We start from the raw sequence: 21,532 nt of genomic DNA on the forward strand, positions 1-21,532 counted from the left end.
GACAGACAGACAGACAGACAAACAGACAGAGAGACAGACAGACAGACAGACAGACAGACAGATAGACAGATATGTGTTTGTTTTTTTGTGTTTTTTTTTGTTTATATAAATGTATTCATGCATTTGTTTACTGATTGATTGATTTACTGCATTTATTGATTATTTGTGTATGTAATGTCCATTTATGTAATGGCCAATGCTTTGGCAATACTGTACAAGTCATGCCAATAAAGCTCATTATATATATATATAAATGAGCCTACAAATTTATAACATATCATAAAACTAATTAAAGTGTGACCACTCTGCATATGAATTTATTTAGATATTGGATTAATCTCCTTTTTGGATAACTATATAATATGCTTGCAATCTAAACATGAACCACGTGGTGGTGCTATAACAAAATATATCAATAAGCTGACAGTGTGAGTAAAGGGGTGAGCTAGAGTTTGTCCGTTGTTCAGTACTTTTGGTAAAATGCATTTTATCCCTTCCTAGCCCAGAAGCGAACACGCTGTATTATTAATGGTTCATGTAGTCTATGTATTTGCAATACCACTGACACAGACATAGATATAGGCGTTTTAATGCATGTAATAATGGCGCCGGCGGCACACGAGTGGAAATCATGGTGGAAATCCACACCTTCAATAGATCGCCATCACCCCACCCAACCCCTCTCGTCAATCTCCAGTCGCGTGCCCAACTGGGGACACAGAGTATATGCCGCTGACTCTATCAACCGCGCGCGGGGAGAATTAGTGCCGCGCAAAGTATCCAAAATGAGAATGCGAGATGGCAGGATTCAATTAATATGCAAACGATGTTACTTCACCGCCGCATTGCATATAGCTATGGGTGGAAACAGGTTAGAAAGTAGAAAGTAGTAGATAGCTAAATAGGGCGCATTTTGCCGTCATACATGCAAACTTACTCATCATCAAGCTCAACTAGCCTGTAGTTGGCTGCAACAAAAGGAATCGCTACTCATCAGTGTCTTCAGATACCAAAGAAGACGAACAAAGAAGAATTAAAGATGTTACGGAGGAGGCTCAACCGATTGGTATGTGTAACTATGCCATTCATATTACGTGCACTCCATATCCTTAGTCACAATGAAATCAAAATGACAATCCTTGTTTTTTTTAACCAAATATTGTAGTTTTTTTATATATAAATTCACTGTGCACCAGAGGTGTGGACTCGAGTCATGTGACTTGGACTCGAGTCAGACTCGAGTCATGAATTTGATGACTTCAGACTCGACTCGACAAAATGTACAAAGACTTGCAACTCGACTTGGACTTTAACATCAATGACTCGTGACTTCACTTGGACTTGCGCCTTTTGACTCGAGAAGACTTGCTACTTCCCATCATGAAAACTGGGGGAAAAAATGTCCACATGGCCGCGCCGCTCTCAGTTTATCTGCATCTGTGAAAAAAATGTGCACCACCTGTATGCATGCAGCGAGCGCGCGCGCTGCCTGCACGACATCCAATCACTGTAGTCCCACGTTGTTTTGATTCGACAGCATCTAACGCCCGTTTCACATTCACACATACTCCGTTTGCAGTGCGTATGCGCCAGCGGGCGCGTATTTTTTTCCGTACCCATGTTAACAGGTTAGAGCTTTCACACTGCACGCGGTTGCAGTCCGTCGATCCGTTCCAGGTGCGGAGCGTATACAGCAGTGCCGCGATCGTTTCCGCACCGAGTCTATTTCTGCTGTGCTGCACATGTGCTGCACGCGCTGAATTAAAGTGACAGCGCATGTTTCGTGGTCAACATGAACACAGATTGACCTAAAAATTTAGTAATTTCACCATAAATGCGATTAATTAAATAAAATGTAGTAATCTCACCATAAATGTATTTAATTAAATACTATTTTCACTTTAAGACCAGGGTAAAGCAAGGAAAACACTCGTCTCATTCGTGGAGGTGGAAAAACAAGTTCTTTGTGACATGCGAGATTTATTGTATAAAGATTTAAATTATGCAAAAGAAAGAGTATGAGTCTGCTGTTTTTGTCAATTTTAAGTTAATTTAAAATGTAGGCTATGCGATTTTAATATAAGTACATGGTTAAATATTTTACCACTTGTTTGAGCAACTTAATATATAATTATATAAGAGTAATGCATTAAATAATACGTTGTTTAAATTGTATTTAAACGTGAATACGTCTATTAAAGAGTGTATACGTGTGTACAAAGAGAATCGCAATGCTGACAATTTTTTTTTTTTTAAATAAAAGGTGCTAATAACTTCTGGATTTGAAATACAAATAGTGAGTATGTATTTGTGGTACAGCCGCGGATCACGCACTGCAAACGCAGCATATGTGAAAGCACTATTGCGCGTGCTGGTCTTGCACCGCATACGCACTGCAACACGCATTCCAATTATATTATCAGGTTGGTCCAGTTTTTCAGAAGTGATAATTTTGAGGAGTGAGGATTTTATTGATGACATGTTTAAAAAGGTTTAGGCTAAAACGACCCGTGTCTATTTGAAAGTTAAACTGTTTTGCAATATGAGGTTAATACAATACAGGACTGAAGCTGCATGCTGTGCATTGTTCTAGTGCAATATGCTGTTGAAATACAAGCATTTTTTGTGAAAATTAAATTATCTGTTTTTTACTGTATTTGATTATAAATCAAAGTATAAAAAGAGGTTTAAATAAATACAAATCTTACAGACGTACATGATTTGTATAAATTTTATTTCTGTGGTAAGAGGACTTGAAATGACTCGAAACTAAAATGGTAGGACTTTGGACTCGACTTGAGACTTGTTGGCTTTGACTTTTGACTCGACTCGGGACTTGCCTCATCTTTGACTCGACTTGACTCGGGACTCGAGGGCAAAGACTTGAGACTTACTTGTGACTTGCATAACAATGACTTTGTCCCACCTCTGCTGTGCACATTATTCATTTGTTAAAATTAATGTAGCCTACCCTCGAAATCTTTAATCAGGGATGTTTTCTGATGGTTTAAATTATCAGGAAATTTTAATACTAAAGTGAACTAATCCTTTAAGCAACCAGCTACAAGAAGAAGCACATTCACATGGATCTTTTTACCCCTCTATCTGATTTTTGATTCAAGCAAACCCCAAACCAGCCTTATTATTCATGGGTCCTTTAAGACCAGTTAGTTGACTAGTCGTTTTTGAAAATTTTGCATATCCCTACTGTTCAGTAACATTGCTCTGATTGCACTGACACAAGGTTTTCTTTTATGATGAGCTGCTTTACTATCTTCTCTCTTTTTATAGTGTAACTCTCCAATAACTTGTTGGTGCCATTAGGCAAAATCGTGCTTTCATAGTGCATTCCATAAGTGCATACAGAGAGAGAGAGAGAGAGAGACTAGCAGAATCATCTACCGGCTGTAGCTCCCGCTTCACAGCCATTGGATTTTTGTCCACTTTGGTCACGCGGCCCCTCCCATGATTGTTGATTGATTGACAGCAATTGATTGATTTTCAACACAGACCCGCCCTTGCTTGTGAGCGAGCTGTCATCATAGTCAGCGCGGACCGGTGCGGTCATTGTTGATACGCTGGAGCACTGTCTATGAGCAGAATGGCGTCTAAGAGATTGTGGTGTTCTGTTCTCGGGTGTAATAAGGAACACAGCAGTCATGTTGATGTTCCTAAATCCGAACCGCTGAAGACGCAGTGGCTGAGTTTGTTTTCGAAGGGAATATTCCCCACGATCAACGTCAATGCTTTCATGTTTGCGCGAATCATTTCACACACCAGACAGCTTTACAAATGAGGTCAGTATAATGCTGGTTTTGCTAAGAAGCTGCTCCTGAAAAAAGGATCGGTACCAACTATTCGTGTTCCTGCTGCACCTCCAGAATAACTGAAGTGAGTGTAACGTTTTATTAAAGCTACAATATGCAAGAATTTTTTGCCGCTAGAGGGCGCTACATTCCAAACAACAACAACGGCGTAGCTTAATGGCGATGTGAAGGAGCGTGGAATGATGGGAACTGTCGTTTTAAACTCCACCGTGGATGTAAATCAGTCGGACGGGAATCGAAAAATCATGTTCATGGATGAGGCTAAGTTCTTTTTTTATAATGACATGCTTTTTGTGGCGAGGGGGGCGTGGTTCAGCGCGGTCTGTAATGGGAGAGAGAAGAGACGAGCAAGTAGGTCAAGTGCAAATGACGAACACCTGTGTCTTATTGCTGTGATCCGCGTGGAGAGACCGCTTATAAGCCGCACGCTGGAACGAGAGAGAGACTGAAGAGAAAACTGGACGCAGAGAAAGAATACCGGTGGATCCGAGCTCTCATTTTTTTTTTTCTCAAGTTTTGTGCCGTCGCGGTTGCCACGGTGAATGCGCGTTGTGCACGACTTTTGTTTGTTTCGCTTTATTTTAATAAAGTACGAGTCCCAGTCACGCCGACCCCTGTCTTCTTCCTTCCTGACTCTTGAACCTCATCACACTTTTATTTCATTAAAATGAATTAACCGCAAGAAAAGTAAGGTTTAATACTAAATTAGTTATCATAGATGTTACTGTATGTCGAATTCATTGTTGTGATAACGCGGCGCAGTTTTACGTGTTCTAAACAATTGTTGTAAAAGTACATTCGAACATACCCACATCATTTGCCAAAATACGGATTAATCTTTATGTATAATAACACATGCTATATTTATTTACATGGCCATAAACACCAGACGTGATAAACAATGTCAATAAACAAAACACAAATCTAAAGCAATAATACTTCCCTTACATAAATATAACTATTACCGAATGCTACATTTGGAAAATATAAAATTAAGCATGCTTTGCCGACAGAACCAGCTGCAATCGGTAAAGAATAATTGTGTTCCATAACGACTGCAAGAAACAAGCTAAGGTTTGTTGCTTAATAGACGCTACAACTACAACTTCCGCATTTGTCCAGGACTCCACGCAGTGCGAGCGGAAACCGAGGGTAACGCGGATATGACGCAATTGACTGGCGACTCCCAGCTCCCCCCTGCTCTAACGCCCCGTTTCCTTGGTTAAAATCGCAATTTTCTCACGATTTAAAAATAGTTGGAAACATTTGGGATATTGTAAGTAATCAACTTAACAAAATATATAACACTGGCCTTGAGATTATGGGATATTTTAAAGGAGCTGTATGTAAGAAATGTATTTCAATTAATCATAAAATGGCCCTGATATGTCACTAGACATTAAGAAATCATGTTCATTTCAAATACTTATATCACTGACAACAGTAGTCCAGCCAGGATATTGTCATTTAAAAAGTGAAGTTGCAGCCCTCAACTGATGTTGATGTTGTCATCTTGTGTTTTGGCCTGAAGCGCCACCCTCCACCTATCTACCAATCACGAAGTCAGTAGTGTTTCGGCATTCGGGTTGCCAGCTCTGCTCTAGTTACCACAGCTGCAGCTCCTTGTAGCAGCCTATGTTCCTGCTGGATCCTGCAGCATATCTGGCAACCTCGAGTCAGGGGGAGGGGGAGGGGATACAGTGATTGCAGTACCAGTTTTGGCCACAATCTTACATACAGCTCCTTTAATGCAAAATTCTTGCATATTGTACCTTTAACCTTTATATTAATATTTATATTAATCTTTGCAAATCGCTAGCACGCTTCACGATGAATGCAGCTAAGGGTACATTACAGCATGTTTTCTATGTACGATGTTCTCAGTGGGCTACTTGCACAACTACTTCCGCGTTCTGCTTATTACATATAATTCATAATCCCACGTTTATAATGAACAACGCGTAAAGCCGAGTTCAGACTGCACGATTTTAGCCCCGATTTTGGCTCGCCGACAGGTTTTGAGAAATCGCCGACAAATGCCCGAAATCACAGGCAAATCGGTGCTCGTTCACGCGAGTGACAATCACGCAGTGTAAATGAGCAAAGACGCGATCTGAGAGAATCCGCCGCCCAGCACCGAGCCCTCTCCGCAGGGTCCGCACCGCCACGGTTGGCGGTACCATCCTAGACTCTCCTGTCTGTCCTGTTCCTGTTCTCCCTCCGGTCACTGACTCCAGGATGCCCACCCCCCCTCCCAGGTTCTGCCATCTACGCCGCGGGTCGCGCCTAGCGGGAGGGGGGAGTTATGTCACATTCACCATCTGTCATCGTCCTGTCTTCACTACAGTTCCCAGAATCCTCCTTGTTTCCACACCTGAACTCACTCCCTCAATTACCCACCTGTTCATCATCATCATTTGCATCACCTGTCTTGTGTTCATCTGTCTGTTTATTTAGTTCTCCCTGTTCTTCTTTCAGTTGTCGGTCAATGTTTGTGTTAGCACTCTTTTGTCTGTGCACGCACATTGTTTCGTATATTCTTCAGTTTAAATAAATATTGAGTATTTTGGATCTTTTGCCTGGAACTTCATCTTCTTCAACCTTGAGACGTTACAACCAGAAGCTACTACTGTTTGCTAGAAAGCAGCTTAACCATTTAGTCTTTAAGGTTCCGTTTATACAATCTAAGTCTGTGTCTTGTAGCCCACCATCTTCAGTCTCTCACTATAGGCGCTTTTTTCAGATAATGGGTTTTTCTTTTCCAGATGTAATCAAAGTTTAATGTATTGATGGTTTTAGCTGCTTTGTTGGGGATTGACAGAGAAAAGGCTGGGTAAATACACCTTGAAAGGCTTTCCCTTTTGGTTATATAGATGTGACCAAACAGAGAAAGATCTCTATTTAACCATCTGTCTAATCTTGATTTACATTCATCCATTTTGTTCCATACATTTAATGTTTCACTCAACTTAGTGTCTTTGGTTATATGTATACTCAAGTATTTGACTGCAGTTTTAATAAGGATACCATATGCTGCCTCAAGGTGGCAGTCATGTATAGATAACAACTCACACTTTTTCAGGTTCAGTTGTAACCCAGAAGCTTGTGAGAATGAGGCCCTGTCCCAAATGGCACACTCCGGACTTGTGGACTTCCTCAGTGTCCACACTTTGGTGACGTCATGTAGTGCAGACCTATAGGGCCCTTGGCGCGAGTCCACGAGGGTGCATTGAGAGGTATTTTTGGGACAGACTCGATCGTCACGCCGGAAATAACGGTCTAGTTTCAGATGAATTTACAGGTTTCAATATTCATACTATGTTTACATATGACTCAGTAAAGCCCTGACATTCGGTTTTCTATTTATTTAATGAATCATAATGCGATCATATTATTCAACGCACTATTATTATGTTTGAGACATCAACCACTGGTTGATGACCATAATGTTTGTATAAACTGTAGGTAACAACTGGTAAAATGTACATCTAGGTCATAAAAACCGTAATATTTTCTTCTCAGCCATGTCAACAATTGTGCGTGAGCGAAATCTTCTCCCATCCGTTGTCTGATTGGCATTTCGCAAGGATTCCTGGGTAGTTAAAGTGTGTGGAGCCTGCATCTACGCGGGCTTTGCGGAAGACCGGGAATGGGACGGCCTACGGACTCGTAGACTCTGCGAGCACGAGCGATTTAAGTCCACGAGACCGAAAGTCCTCATGAAGTGCGCCATTTGGGACAGGGCCTTAGTCTATAGTTTCAGTAGCCTCTGGGCCCTGCTCAACATTTTTAAGAAACAGAGTGGTGTCGTCAGCCAGCTGACTTATAACTATCTGACTTATAACTATTTGGCTATAAAAGACATTTAACTGTTCAATATCTGAATTTTTGATGAGGATTGAGTGAGGGTGAGATGGGGCAGCCTTGGTTTATCCCTCTGTTGATAGTGAAGCTATAGATCAAGGACAAGGCGAACGTTATTGTGTATTGATCTACCTCTCATAAATCCTGAATGGGTGTCACTTATTATTTGAGGAAGACCCTCTTTAAGACGATTTGAAAATATGTGTGTTAGCAATTTATAATCATTGTTTAATAGTGTTATCGGTCTCCAATTGTCCAAGACTTTGGGATCTTTGGTTTTGGAATGAGAACCATTACACCTTGCCTCAGCGTCTGTGGAAGTGATCGGTTGTTTAAAGCTTTTTTAAGTGTTTCAAATAAAAATGCTTTGATATGCTCCCAGAAATGTTTGTAAAGTTATCTGTCAGGCCGTCTGGGCCAGGGGAACGGTCAGAAGTCAGACATTGCAACGCCTTTTCAAGCTCCTTATACGTGATCTCTGCCTCACATGCATTTTGGAAATCCTCATTTATTTGGGGAATAAAATCTCTGATTTAATTAAAGAAGGCCTCTGTTGCATCAGCTGAGAATCTAGAAGAATATAAGTTGCTGTAAAAGGAATAAACTTCATTGGATATAGTTTTAGGATCAGAGCATTCATTTTCATTAATGACCAGTGTTCCTGTGTTATTTCTTTCCTGGCCAGTTCTCTCTAATCTACAGAAATAAGAAGACGCTAATATATATTATATCTGAACCCAGGGGTTTTTGTACTGGATTTGAGGAATGTTGAAGAACACAAACTTCCTGTCAAATACATTAACATTATACTTTACATACATGAGTGACTTTGAAACCCCTTTTTAATATTCAATTCTCATATATTTAATCTTCTTCTGACATCACACAACACAAACAGTATTTTATCCGATATATTGACAGTGACAGCGATTAACACTCTTTCAATAAGACCTTTCTGCCTAATAAAGTCAGCTGTAGTTGATGTCGTTATTCTGACCTTGCTCCTTCACTCAGATCTCCATGCGTGTTATAATTGACAGTCATAATCTTCACCGATTTCTTAAACACAATTTCTCCTTTCTGCAGATACTCCAGCGTCCTCCGTATGGGGAATCTTCCCTTCATCGGCATGATTATAGGATTTAATTGAGTAACTGATGATCCAAAGACGTGATCCCAACACATCAGCTCATGCTGCTCCTGCCTCGCACTTATTGATGACGTCAGATACATGCGCCGCCTAGAACGAACAATCACTGACAAGCAAAGACTAAACTCAATAAATTCATTCATATACAATTTACATGATTAAATACGTAATTATTCGTTGCAATAAACAAAAGTACAATAAAATGTAAGAACAAATATAAGTCGCGAAATACTTAATTTCTTAATGAAAAATTAAAAACCGAAACACGCCTTAAAATAAAACTCAAGAAATACACTTTGAAATAAAAAACAGCAGACAACGTAAAATAATTTAATACATCATGCATGAAATAACGGAATAGCTACACACAAAATGTATTATTTTGTCATTCAGACAGATCTTAAATTATATTTATAGTCTAAATAAGTTTGCTGAATGTTTATTCTAAGTGCATCAATATCTCAGAGTATAATAAAAATACAACTTGACTACTATTACTATCAATTTCTGTTCACTTATTGATAAAGATAAACAATAAAGAGGTGATTCTAATGTCAAGAGAATGTCATTGGTTTTTATCTACTTTTTGCTCAACTGTAATTTCAGGTTTTGCTCTTGATAGCCTTCATAGATGTTTATTATGACTTGCTTTATATTATTTCTATCTTATAAACCTGGTTATTAATAAAAAATAATATACATATATTCAGTATATAAAAGTATATAGACCTATTATAATATGAATTGATAATTTAAAAATCACAATTATAAGTATTATTCATACGACCAACTTCCGGTTGTAAAAGGCAGCAGACCCCATCCGGTCATCACACCCATAGATGACTAAACTAGTGATGGCAAAAATGATTGTTTTTGATGCAGTACCAGTAGGTTTTTTGAGACTTTTGGGAGGCAGTAATGAACCTCATAAGCTATCACTGTTTAAAAAACAGGTATTGTTAAATGGTGTTGATATTAAAGACGGTAAATGTAATAATAAATTTTTCAGATGCCTGATTCATTGCCCTGCAACACCTCGAAATAAATACTTTTGGAATGAACATTTTGAAAATTTGAATTGGAGATTGATTTGAACTTATAATAACAAATATTGTATCAATAATAAAGTTTATGAAATATACTTTAAAATTATACATAACATTAATCCAACAAACCAGTTCCTAAAAAGGTATAAGAATGACCTTTCTGAATCTTGTGTCATTCTTTTTTTTTATTTTTTTTATTGCTCAAACGTAAATATCAGTATACAGAGTATACAAAGCATACAACTTAATATTACCCTTGCCAGGGGGATAGACATCACATACATTCAAACAAATTGTAAGTTATACAAATATTTCTAGTTTTCATAGCCTTTTTGTTCAATGAACCACTAATTAATTTTATATACGATAACATATCACAATAAAAATGTTTAAAGGCCGGTTTTTGTTTTATATATTTGCATTTGTGGATATAGAATTTAGCTTGCACAATTAATAAATTTATAATAAAGAACATTTCTTTACTTTGAAAAAAAGTAAAGAAAGTATTTTCTAAAAAAAAAAACACAACATTTTCCCACTTGTAAAGTTCTTTCATAATAAAGCTGCAGAAGTCCTTCCAGAAGGTTGTGGAGTGTGTGCAGATCCAAAAAAGGTGCTGGGTGGTCTCAGGGTGATTTCCGCAAAAAGAACAGTTTACATCAATGTCCCTTTTGAATTTCGTCATATAGTGGTTAGCAGGGTAGTACTTATGAATAATTTTGAAAGAAATTTCTTTGACCTTGTTTGTAACAAAAAACTTATTGGGAATTGTCCATACTTTTTTCCAATTAATATAATTTACAAAAGAATTCCAGTATGAAACAACATGTGGAACAGATATCACTTCTTTCTGAAACAAAGACCGTACATAGGCTATTTATTGTTATTTCTAGAAGAGGTCAGACAAATTTTACCTATATCTGAATCGATTGGATTGTAGAAAGGAACAGAAGAGAAATTAAAATCAACACTTCTAAATAGTATTTTGACACCAGAAGGTATAGCATCATACTATTGCATATTCTTTCGGTGTGGCTGGAAACTTATAGGTGTTTAACGGTGCGTTTCCACTGGCGCGTTGCGAGCGGAGCGGAGCGAGCGTTTTCAATTCATTCCTATGGAAGTTGAGCTTCACGCTCGCGCAGTGCATTTTGGGATTGACAGCGGACCGGAGAAAGCGTTGAGAGCGACCGAGAGCGTCAAAAGGTTGGGCAGTTCTCGACTTTATGCAAATATCAAGCGAAAAACGCGGTCGGCAGCCAATTGCTGTGAGGTTCGGGATGTGACGTCTGTTTTGAGAGTTTAAAATATGCAAATTGTGCCGGAGTTAATGCTGGATTTAGTGCTTAAACCAGTTTGTTTACAAATTAGACCCTTTGCAGTTGTAATAAATATGTTAAAGATTTTATTTTGGATGTGTTCATTGTGATTATATTGGCTGGGTTTATAAAAGTTTATAAAACTGAAAGGATATCTTTGCTTGGTGCATTTGGAAACAAAGCTTGTCTATTTCTAAATGTAATCGCGTGCATCGCTGATGATTATACTGTCCGTGTGTTGAAAAAACACACTCGGAACAGACACACCCCAAAGCGGAGACGTTACAGCGTTGCCAGCGGCACTGTTACGGTGCGTGTCCACTACAGCGGCAAAACTCCGCTCAGTGCCGCTGGCAACGCTGTAACGTCTCCGCTTTGGGGTGTGTCTGTTCCGAGTGTGTTTAATCTAAGTTTTTTTAAACACACGGACAGTATAATCATCAGCGTGAAGCTCAACTTCCATAGGAATGAATTGAAAACGCTCGCTCCGCTCCGCTCGCAACGCGCCAGTGGAAACGCACCGTAAGAATTTAAGACATAAGTTGTCCATCACTATTGAACAGTTGAAACACTAAAATAATCTGTTTCTCAATCCAGTTAGAAAAAAATAATGACTTATTCTTATACAAAATATCTCGTTTGTTCCATATAATATATTTATGGGGAGAAAAGTTAAATAAAGTTAAATAAAGAGAGCTTTTCCGTTATTTTGTCTACATTGATCTTGTGTCGTTCCCTGTAAACAATTTGAATACGGTGACGTCTATCCACTGTCTCTGTAGATGAATTTAGGTGCGGTGAAGCAGATTCATCGTTCCCTGTAAACGATTTGAGTACGGTGATGCATATCCACTGTTCTCTGTAGATTAATTTTAAGGATGATGGACAGGATGGGAAACGGCTGGTCACATACTACTCCTTACCTTCCTTGCACCGGGAGGGCTGGACCCTCCACGGACTTTGTTTTTTAACTCTGTAGTTGTTATTTTCAGGCCTTGGGGTTGAGGGGTATGGTTGCCATTTAGTAGTTCATCGTCGGGTCGGCGATGCAAAAGCAGGGGGTAGATTGTGGTGGGATGTATAGAGTTTCGTTTTTTAATTAATTAATGTTTGTGGGTAATGTAGTGTCCAATTATATTCCGCGAGGGAGCGTATAAAAGGGGATTCGGATGCATCGTTTGTGTGTGTGGTCACCGCCTGTGCGTCATTGCCGGGGACCGCCCATTTCGGTTTGTTTCTCTCGATGGTTCGTTGTTGGCATAGACAGTATATGAACGGTTGTTGGCGGTGGCTATTCATATGCCCCGCCTGCATTCTCGTGCTTTGTGACATGGTGGTATCAGTATCCTTCTGGGTGTGCGTGACTGGTTATGAAATGAAGGAGGAATAGACTGTTTGGCGGGGAAACGCTGTTTGACGCTGCTGTTTTGTATCCGGATTCTCTCCTGTGACAAGCTTTCTCATCAACACGTGCCTGTGTGTTTGGTGTGACGCCTGCTCCAGGGTTTGTCCTTGTGATCGCTGGTTTTTCTTTCTTTTCTTTAACTGGTCTTTTAATTTGTTTGTAATTTGCTTTAGGTATATTTATTTTACTTATTTTTTCCAGTGCATTCCTTTATGGATGTTGTTTTGCTTAATTGTATTTTTTATTTGTCTTTTTGTAATTAAGTGTTCTTGTATGTTGAGACCAGTGTGGTAATTTTGTTTCCATTACAGGAGCCGAGGCTTCAAGGCAGGCCACTAGTAGGCCCTCACGTGCGGTGGTGGAGGTTTTGTCACAGAGTGCTGTGCGTTCATGCTTGACCTTATTGGAGTGCGTGTGTTGATGCCCTTGCACAGGGTGGTAAGTGTAATGAGTATCTATTGTGATGAGTACTGATTTATGCCTGCAGGTGGCAGTAATGTGTTGTATAAGATGAAGTGCATTCCCTAGAGGAAGTAGTTGTAATGGGGACATGCTTTGTGTGCCACATGGAATAAAGACACCAGTACCATCTATTCTTTATATCTTTATTTGTTGTCTCTGGAACAATACATGGTACCAGAGCCTGTCTACGGAGAGCCTGCCCACTCCCTATTAAGTCCTATTGTACTGAATTTTGGTTGTAGTTCCACCAGAGCTCCACTGGGGGACGATCGCCCATAAGTGCAAAATGAATGGAAGTCTATGGGGCTAGACGGCTAAATTCGTCTCTTTCACCCGATTGCCATTGATAAATCTCAGATTTGATTGTAGGTTTTGCTAGTTAAACATGGGTTATAGGTCGAAAAGTTGAATGAACGAGTACTTATGTCCTTTTGATTTCTTACAGGTTGAGTTGTTGTTGTTCCCCATAACATGCTAGCATTCTGCTAATGAACGCTGATTGGTCAGTGAAGGACTGATTACGACTAGAGATACCGCTTGATGGCATTGTGGCATCCGAAGCGGGACCAGAAACAAACAAAACAAAAACTCTTCTAGCACGTGTGTTTACCTGTGTCAGCTGTGTGTGTTTACCTGTGTCAGCTGTGTGTGTTTACCTGTGTCAGCTGTGTGTGTTTACCTGTGTCAGCTGTGTTGTCGATGCCTTGAAAGAAAAGAAAGTGCAGAGCGTGAAAGCACCAGAGTGACTGAAGTATTGCCGTAAAGCAGTATCTCTGGTCGTACGATGTGTATGACGTCATTGACACTTTAAAAGACTTTTTAAAAGCAAATAAGTGACTCTAAAAAATCTAACACCCAGCGATGTGTAATTTCTTTGCATCTCCTTTCAAATACAACATTCAAATTACTAGACAAATTATATCCTGAGAAAAGTGTATTTTGATGGGTATACTGCCATAGACCTCCATTCATTCTGCACTCGTCCTGTGAGCGCCCTCATGTGGAATCAGAGTGGAACTGCAACCAGTTCAGAAGCCGAAAGTTTACTGAGAGTGGAAGTTCTCCCCTTATTAGACATTCTCTGATGGTACCAAAGAGTATAGAAGCCCAAGAGGCGAAACTCTGTTGTGTTATGGGTAACAGTCTGTAGATGGCGCTGCGGAGGCACGTCCGCCATTATGGACTGAAAGCTGCTGAAATCGTTAGCGCCAGTCAATGGCAAAATCCATTTTAGTAGGTGTTTATAGTTCATGTGTGCACTTGCTAGATTGCACATCTTTTTTGTACCTTTCCGCCTGTAATAGGACATTCACAGATTGTTTTTGTTCTTCCCAATGAAAACGTTCACTGTGTGCACTTTCACTGAAGATGTTGAAAAAACAAGTTGTTCATATTTTTGTGATATTCTATGTAAAATATTAACTGTCTTTAGAAATGTTCATTTATAATTTTATTTATTTTTCCAAATCATATATATGGTCATGTTCACTAATTTCAAAATCAACATTTGAATAAATATCTTATTACTTATATCTTATTACTGTGTGTCTGCCTATAGCCTATATTATTTCATGAATTTCTGTTAGTTATATAACAAGGAAAATGCATAATAGAACATAAATATTGATAGATTAAAGTTTTGCAGTAATTTTATAATTGTATCTTTGCAAACCATAAGTGATAGGCTAATGAAGCCGATTCGGTGGGGGACATACCCTTACTAAAAAGTACTATAGGAATCTTATAGTATTTTGGGACAAAATATTATAGTAATCTTATAGGAATACTATAGTAATTTGGGACATAGAAGTACGATAAGACTACTATAGCAGCTTTAAAATATTATAGAGGTATTACAGAAAATCACAGAAGTATGTTATGTTCTGTAATACCTCTATAATATCCTAGAGCTGCTATAGTATTTCTATAGTAGTCTTATAGTACTTCTATAGTAATATTTTGTCCCAAAATACTATTTTCCTAAGGGTAATTAGGCCATGCATAACCAACACATAGACGTATATTTTCTGTCATTTAACGTCGGTCATCCTCATTAATGTATTTTAAATTGTTTTCATATTTAGATATGACGGCCAGAAAAAAATAAGTTATGTTAAGTTTTTGTTATGTTAAGTTTTTCAGTGCCATTGACTCCCATTATTTTTCGGCGTTTTCCCCAAAGAGTATAGAAGTACCAAGAGGCGAAACTCAATAGAACGTTCCATTGCAACAAACGCACCCATGCGCAGAGCTGCAGCTCCGCCATCTTGGACTGAACGCAACACAGCTGTCATAGAAATGAATGAACGATACCGGTTCAAATTCAAAAGCGGTTAAATTAACTAAGTAGTAGTTTCTAGTTTTTAATATCTCTATAGCAGACATCCCATGTCTCCCGGAAGTTCCGGGAGTCTCCCGCATATTGATAGCAGCTCCCTGATGCCCACAAATTAGCTAAAATCTCCCGGAATCTAGAGCGAGCGAGCAAGAGCGCGCAGCTCCAAACCGTGTAGAGCACACGGCAGAAAGGGTGAGGGAGCGAGAGAAAGATCAACATAAAATGTGGAACACAACTTGTTCAGATTTTTTGCTTTTCTTTTCTTGCAGTTATAGAGTAAAATATATTTTGTAATATATATATTTTATATAAAATATAAATAATTCTATGTTTAAATTTGTACATTTAAATAAACTCAAACTTATATAACTTATTTCTGTTTCACTTTCATACTTTTTTTTCACTTCAACAATAATCTGACAAATGTCTTCTTTAAAACAAGACCAACCATAGGTCTATATTCCAAAGCATTCTTGAATTACACCATTTAAGTTTGGATAGTGATTTTCATGTTTATGCGAAAAAAAAGTGACAGTTAAAAGGATAATTTAGTGATAACAATGAATTAATCAAGCGGTCATTTGCCAGGTTAGGTGTTCATATATCTCTGAAAGTATGCGATTTAAAAAGCCCACTTCGAGTCTTGACTCAATTTCTACCAAATACATAACGTTAGCAAACTGTTACTGCGGTTATGGGATAGCTTACATTAACGTTACAGCACCTGTTATCGTTGACGTTAGCTCACTTTAACGTTAATAAAAACCTTTTCTACTTTACCTCTCTGGATCTAATCTATGAAATGCTAGTTGATTGGTTGTACACTGGTAGTTGTTGCAGTTGATGGCAGAACACTGTTTTCTTTGTTTCCAATTATTTCCACTCATAATGTTAATGCTGTATACAGTAGTTGTGCTAACGGTAAAGCCGCTGGTTCAGTCCAAAATGGCGGCCGCGCTACCGAAGTGCCACCTAGTGGCTGTTGTCAAAACTGCAACGGAGTTTCGCCTCTTGGTACTTCTATACTCTTTGTTTTCCCTCTATGCGTTTTCCTTCAGTTTTCAGTCCATAATGGCGGCCGCGTCGTCACGTCATGGGGGCAACTGTTGCTATGGAGCGTTCTATTGAGTTTCGCCTCTTGGGCTTCTATACTCTTTGATGGTACCATGTACAACTACTTCCGACGCGCTCGCCGTTGTACTATTCTTTGAAACGATAGGGGGCGACTCCAGTAATTATCCTCTAACCATCAGGAATCAGCGATGAGAAGAAGAAAGCTATACACACGTGACAATGTTTATTTTAGTACATGGCCGCCAATACCACACTACAAAAAGAATCGTGTAAAACCCAGTAGGCTAAACCCTGAGATTATTGCTAGTGACAATAAAACAAAATATATGGATATGAGAATGTGTATACAACATAACTAAATTAACGATCTCTTACATATTTTCTAATTTCACTAAACATTTAATTAAGTTTCGTGAACATTTTTATTAAACATGGACCTTTATGTTCTTTAAAAATACTTTTTATGCTATTGTATGCTCATTTTTAAAATGTAAGCAACTCATTTAGACGTGCAAACTGGGTGCCAGTGTGGTGAGAAGTTTGAGCTCGGCCAGATTCGGTTCGAAGTCGTTCATCTTCGGATGCGGCGCCGCGCGCGTTGTTACAAAATCTGACGTGCACACCGCCAGGCGAAATGGGCCCTTGCGCACCCAACGCGCGCGACCGCCCACTCCGCGATGACGTCATTTTTGCCGCGCGCACCTTCGCGCTCGTGCGGACGCGTCGAGTATAAACCAGGCTTAAAGCCTGTTTTATACTTCTGCGTCGAACTGCCGCCGTAGCTACGTCGTAGGCTGTGTGTAGCGCGCGTACCCTACGGCGTACCCTGACGTGCACCTCTCCAAAAATGTAACAACGCGTCAATTCAACGCGGACACAAGCGCTGTGATTGGTCTGCCAGAACCCCTCCCTCGGGGTTTCACACGCTCCCTAGGTACGCGTCAACGCGGACAACGACACAGAAGTATAAATTAAAACCAACACGTTGCCTACGGCGTATAGGCTCCGGCGTAGGTCCGACGCAGAAGTATAATGAGGCCTTAAGAGTGATTATAGAAGCCTTGTGCTCACTAAAATAGTGTACCTGCCATTGTTAACCCTCGGCCTCCTTGGTTTCGCCAGATTTGTGAATGTTGAATGATAAATGTTGAACCAGTCTTTTAATGTTGTCTTTTGATTGTTGTTGACTATTTGAATAAAACACTTTTGTATTTTGTGGTTTCCACGTCTCAGGCCCTTCTACGATAACCACGTTCCTGTGTGTCCTTTTGTAGGTGGTTAAATTGATTCATATTCTTATTTCCCTGTTTAAAGGTAGGGTAGGTAATCCTGTTCAGAAACACTTTTTTTTATACTGGGTGAAATGGTCCTTCCATCCTGATAGTAGTCAATACATTATGTGTTTAGAAAAAGGAATGAAAAAAATCAGACCTCTGTAGCAGCTGCAGGACAGTAAAAACTCTGACCAATCACTGCCATTCTGTGCGAATGTAAAGAACCAATCAGATGCCTTCATGTCTCGTGCCCGAGCCCCACTGCGCGCGCTGCCCTGCGTGCACTCATCACATGTCACCGTTCCCGGAAATATTCAGCTCAAAGCACCTGCATATGCAGTCAGCGAAGGCAAACAAGGCAAAAACTACTTCCTCGGACCCTGCCCGCACTCTTGAACGACCTCCTCTGCTTCGCCCTCAACCCCAGACCTGTCCTCGAACCGACGATGCGGTACTTGTCTCCGGACTCGGAGTGTATGTTAGTCTTCATTAGAGTCAACAATGTTTTCATCATGGAAACTCTTACATGCAAAACACCGTATATGTTATGAATCTTACACGAAATTCACCTTCATCACAGTGTAACTGATGGTAATGGAAAAACGTGTATCAATGCAACCTGTTTTTAGTTTTGCCTTATAAATATAGCTCGTTACCGAATGAAACTTTACCATTATCGATATGCTAGCTTGATAGTGAGTACTAAAAGAAATCTTATTTGTTTATATTCATAGTGATAAAGTTAGGTATTTTATTACATGTGATTCTGACATGATGTCACTGTATGTACTGCGCTCCTTCCTCTCCACTCGTCTCAGGTAATAAATGCGTCTTCCAGCTGAGCCTGAGCGTTTGGCGTCGCGCGTTCATGTGTTTTGGGGGCGTGGCTTTGGAAGGAGCTCAGAAGGGAGGGGGTGGGAGTGAATGGAAATAATGAGTTGTGTTTATTGCAGATTAAAAGGTCTACAGTCACTCGATTTTTATATTTTCTTTTTCAGAGTACTTACATTTTAATTATGTATTGGTATATAAAGACAGTTTAAACAAATTTGGAATGTTTTTTTTTTGAAAAAAGATTACCTACCCTACCTTTAACAGGGTGGCGTAGTCGTGCATATATAGAGGTAGTTTTCTCCTGTTGAGGTCCAGCTATATATATATATCTATCTCTATCCTGTTTTAGAAAATCTGCAGCTGACCTGGAGCTTTAAACTACTAGCCTAAATAATCACGGCACAAAATAAGCTTTTGTTGTCCGTATTTTAAAAGCAGTCGACAACTGACCAAATTATGTGTGCCTTTATCTTTTATGAGTCGCTTTGATCCTGCAGTCATACAGTACGTGCTGTTTCTAAATTTCGTTCACACAAGTTCTAAAGTGAAAGTAGTTTTGCCTTCTGCTCCTCACACTTGTTTTCATTTTTGTTAAAATGCTTTTTTTTTTTGCTTCTGTGGGTTTATAAAAACTTGATTTGATTATTAATGCCATAATAAAATAAGAATTATTGTGTTTATTTATTCCATACTAGTATTTATTATGAAAAAAAAACATGATTTTTCTTTTTTAAAAGACTGCATTTACTGTACCTATAGCACAACAAAGTTCTCTTTTATTCCTCAATGTTTAAAAATGTCAATGAAAATGACACTGTGGTGGAAAAGTTGTTGATGTTTTAAGGAAAATGTTACAAATTATGGAATTTGATGCAAGTCTACAGTAGACAATTAGCCTAAGTAAACTAATGAGAGATGTCTTGTTTTAGTTTGTTTGACAGAGAATGGATATGTCTGCAAGATGCTTGTGGGAAATACAACCTGCACAAGATCTGAGTTTTGACCTGCTGTCTTGAGTCCTACCGTTAGCTAAGACATCAGACCATACAGCTAACGACACCGCTACTGTGAAGGCTGAGGACATTCATGTGACATGTCCACTTTAAGGATTATTCTTCTTATTACTGTTATTCTTCCACTTTACTATGAACTTTGCTCTTGTCGATGTGCTCATGCTGAATATGAGATAAATGGGGAATGCTGTCCAATGTGTGCTCCTGGTAAGACTGATAATACAAAGTTATACCATATAGTTTACACAAATTGTATAATTTCAAAGTTTCTAACTTCTAACTAATCTGCTTTATTCTGCATTAATGAATATATTTTTTCTGCATAAAAGCATTTGTTTGGTTTGTGAAAAAAAACTAAATTAGAAAGTATACCATGACAATGCATTTTGCATCACATTATTAAGTGATTTCTGTTGAAATTGAATACCAAATGTTATGTGCTGCTTTTTAGGAAGCCGTGTTTATTGGCACTGCAGAGAAGATACCAGCACAACTTGTGCTCCATGCCCTGAATACACTTTTATTGATGAACCCAGCGGCTTATCTGAATGCCTTAAATGTACAGAGTGTGATTTAAGTGAGTGTTTCCCCCTTTAAATTTGTTCATCCGAAAATGAAAAAGTATTGTTATAATTTACTTAAGAGGTGATCTAGCATCTAAGAGATGCAAGCTATTTGGGTTCATGGGTTCCTGACAGTAACTAATGTAATATGATTTCTGCTGACTGATTTCTATCTTAGAGCGAGGGTTAAGAGTGAGTAAAGCCTGCACTCGGTCGTCAGATGCTGTGTGTGAGCCACTGGAAAGATTCTTCTGCACTGAAAGAGAGAAACACTCCTGTAGACTCGCTGTGCAACACTCTGAATGCAGACCTGGACAATACATCAGACAAGCAGGTAAATGATCACATTATATGAAGAGGCATGGACAGTGCATGGAATGCTGTTTATTGTTATCTGTGCTGCATTGGTCGCAGTTAAGGAAACAAGAGCCTTTATTTATTTTATTTTAAACAATATCTTTATGTAACTATATGTCCATTGTCTACAGGCACTGGCTCCACAGATACAGTATGTGCCGACTGTAAAGCTGACACATATTCAGATGGCTCTTTATCATCCTGTAAACCACACACAAAGTAAGTGTTCTCTTATACTGTTGGTGTGTGCTGTTGCTCATCATTGATCTGATCCTGGATATTATTCACAGATGTGAAGCATTGGGACGTACTGAAATAAATCCAGGAACACAGTCGTCTGACAGTGAATGTGGAAATCTCCCTGTTACAGCCATTGCTCTTAGTGTTACAGTTACTGTAATAGTAATAATTACAGTAATAAGTGTCCTTACAATCAGACATATTCAAAAGAAGAAATGATCTCGTCAGTCAGGTGAGCTTTAATCAATTTGTTCAGAACGTTTTTGTAGTATGAGATATAGAGTTGGTTTTCATATAATTTCTATGCAAATTCAGCCAAATTAAATAAATACAGTCATGGAGCTGAAATACTTTTTGACAATCATTCATATACACTATATTTGCTACAATTAGAAAAAAAGAGGGTGATGCAGTGAGTAAAATAATATTGATTAAATTACTAATAATTTTGTCTCTCTTCTGTTCATACAGGAATGCAGGTATTGAAAGTTTATTTCTTTTTTCACATTAAAGAGAAAAAAAGAAAACAAATTACTTTTAATTTGTTTTAAATAACTAAATGTATGTTTATCTATTTTCTGTTAAAAGGAAACGGGATATAATGTCAATGAAAAAGCCAGAATGGGTAAGAGTAATAATTCATATTGACATACAACACAGTTAATCATCTCATGTACATGATGAGAGACTTCAGTGACATAATATTGGATTTTAATTGTGATTTATTTAACAATATGTTGGTCTTCTGTGGTTTGACTGTGAGAAA

At 38.8% G+C, this 21,532-nt stretch overlaps 1 long non-coding RNA gene across 2 annotated transcripts; it reads left to right on the forward strand.

Moving 5' to 3' along the window:
- The first annotated feature begins 12,326 nt into the window (after positions 1 to 12,326).
- Positions 12,327 to 20,993, forward strand: LOC311278789. 2 transcript variants are annotated; one of them, XR_014625478.1, is made up of 7 exons: positions 12,327 to 12,710; positions 12,923 to 13,049; positions 19,523 to 19,813; positions 20,058 to 20,183; positions 20,348 to 20,503; positions 20,658 to 20,745; positions 20,817 to 20,993. It is a non-coding gene; the product is annotated as an uncharacterized lncRNA (long non-coding RNA). The 2 variants fall into 2 exon arrangements; XR_014625477.1 differs by having other exon boundaries at positions 12,327 to 13,049.
- The last annotated feature ends 539 nt before the right edge of the window (positions 20,994 to 21,532 follow it).

Source organism: Rutilus rutilus (genome assembly GCF_951802725.1).
Source record: "Rutilus rutilus genome assembly, chromosome: 19".
NCBI lineage: Eukaryota > Metazoa > Chordata > Actinopteri > Cypriniformes > Leuciscidae > Rutilus > Rutilus rutilus.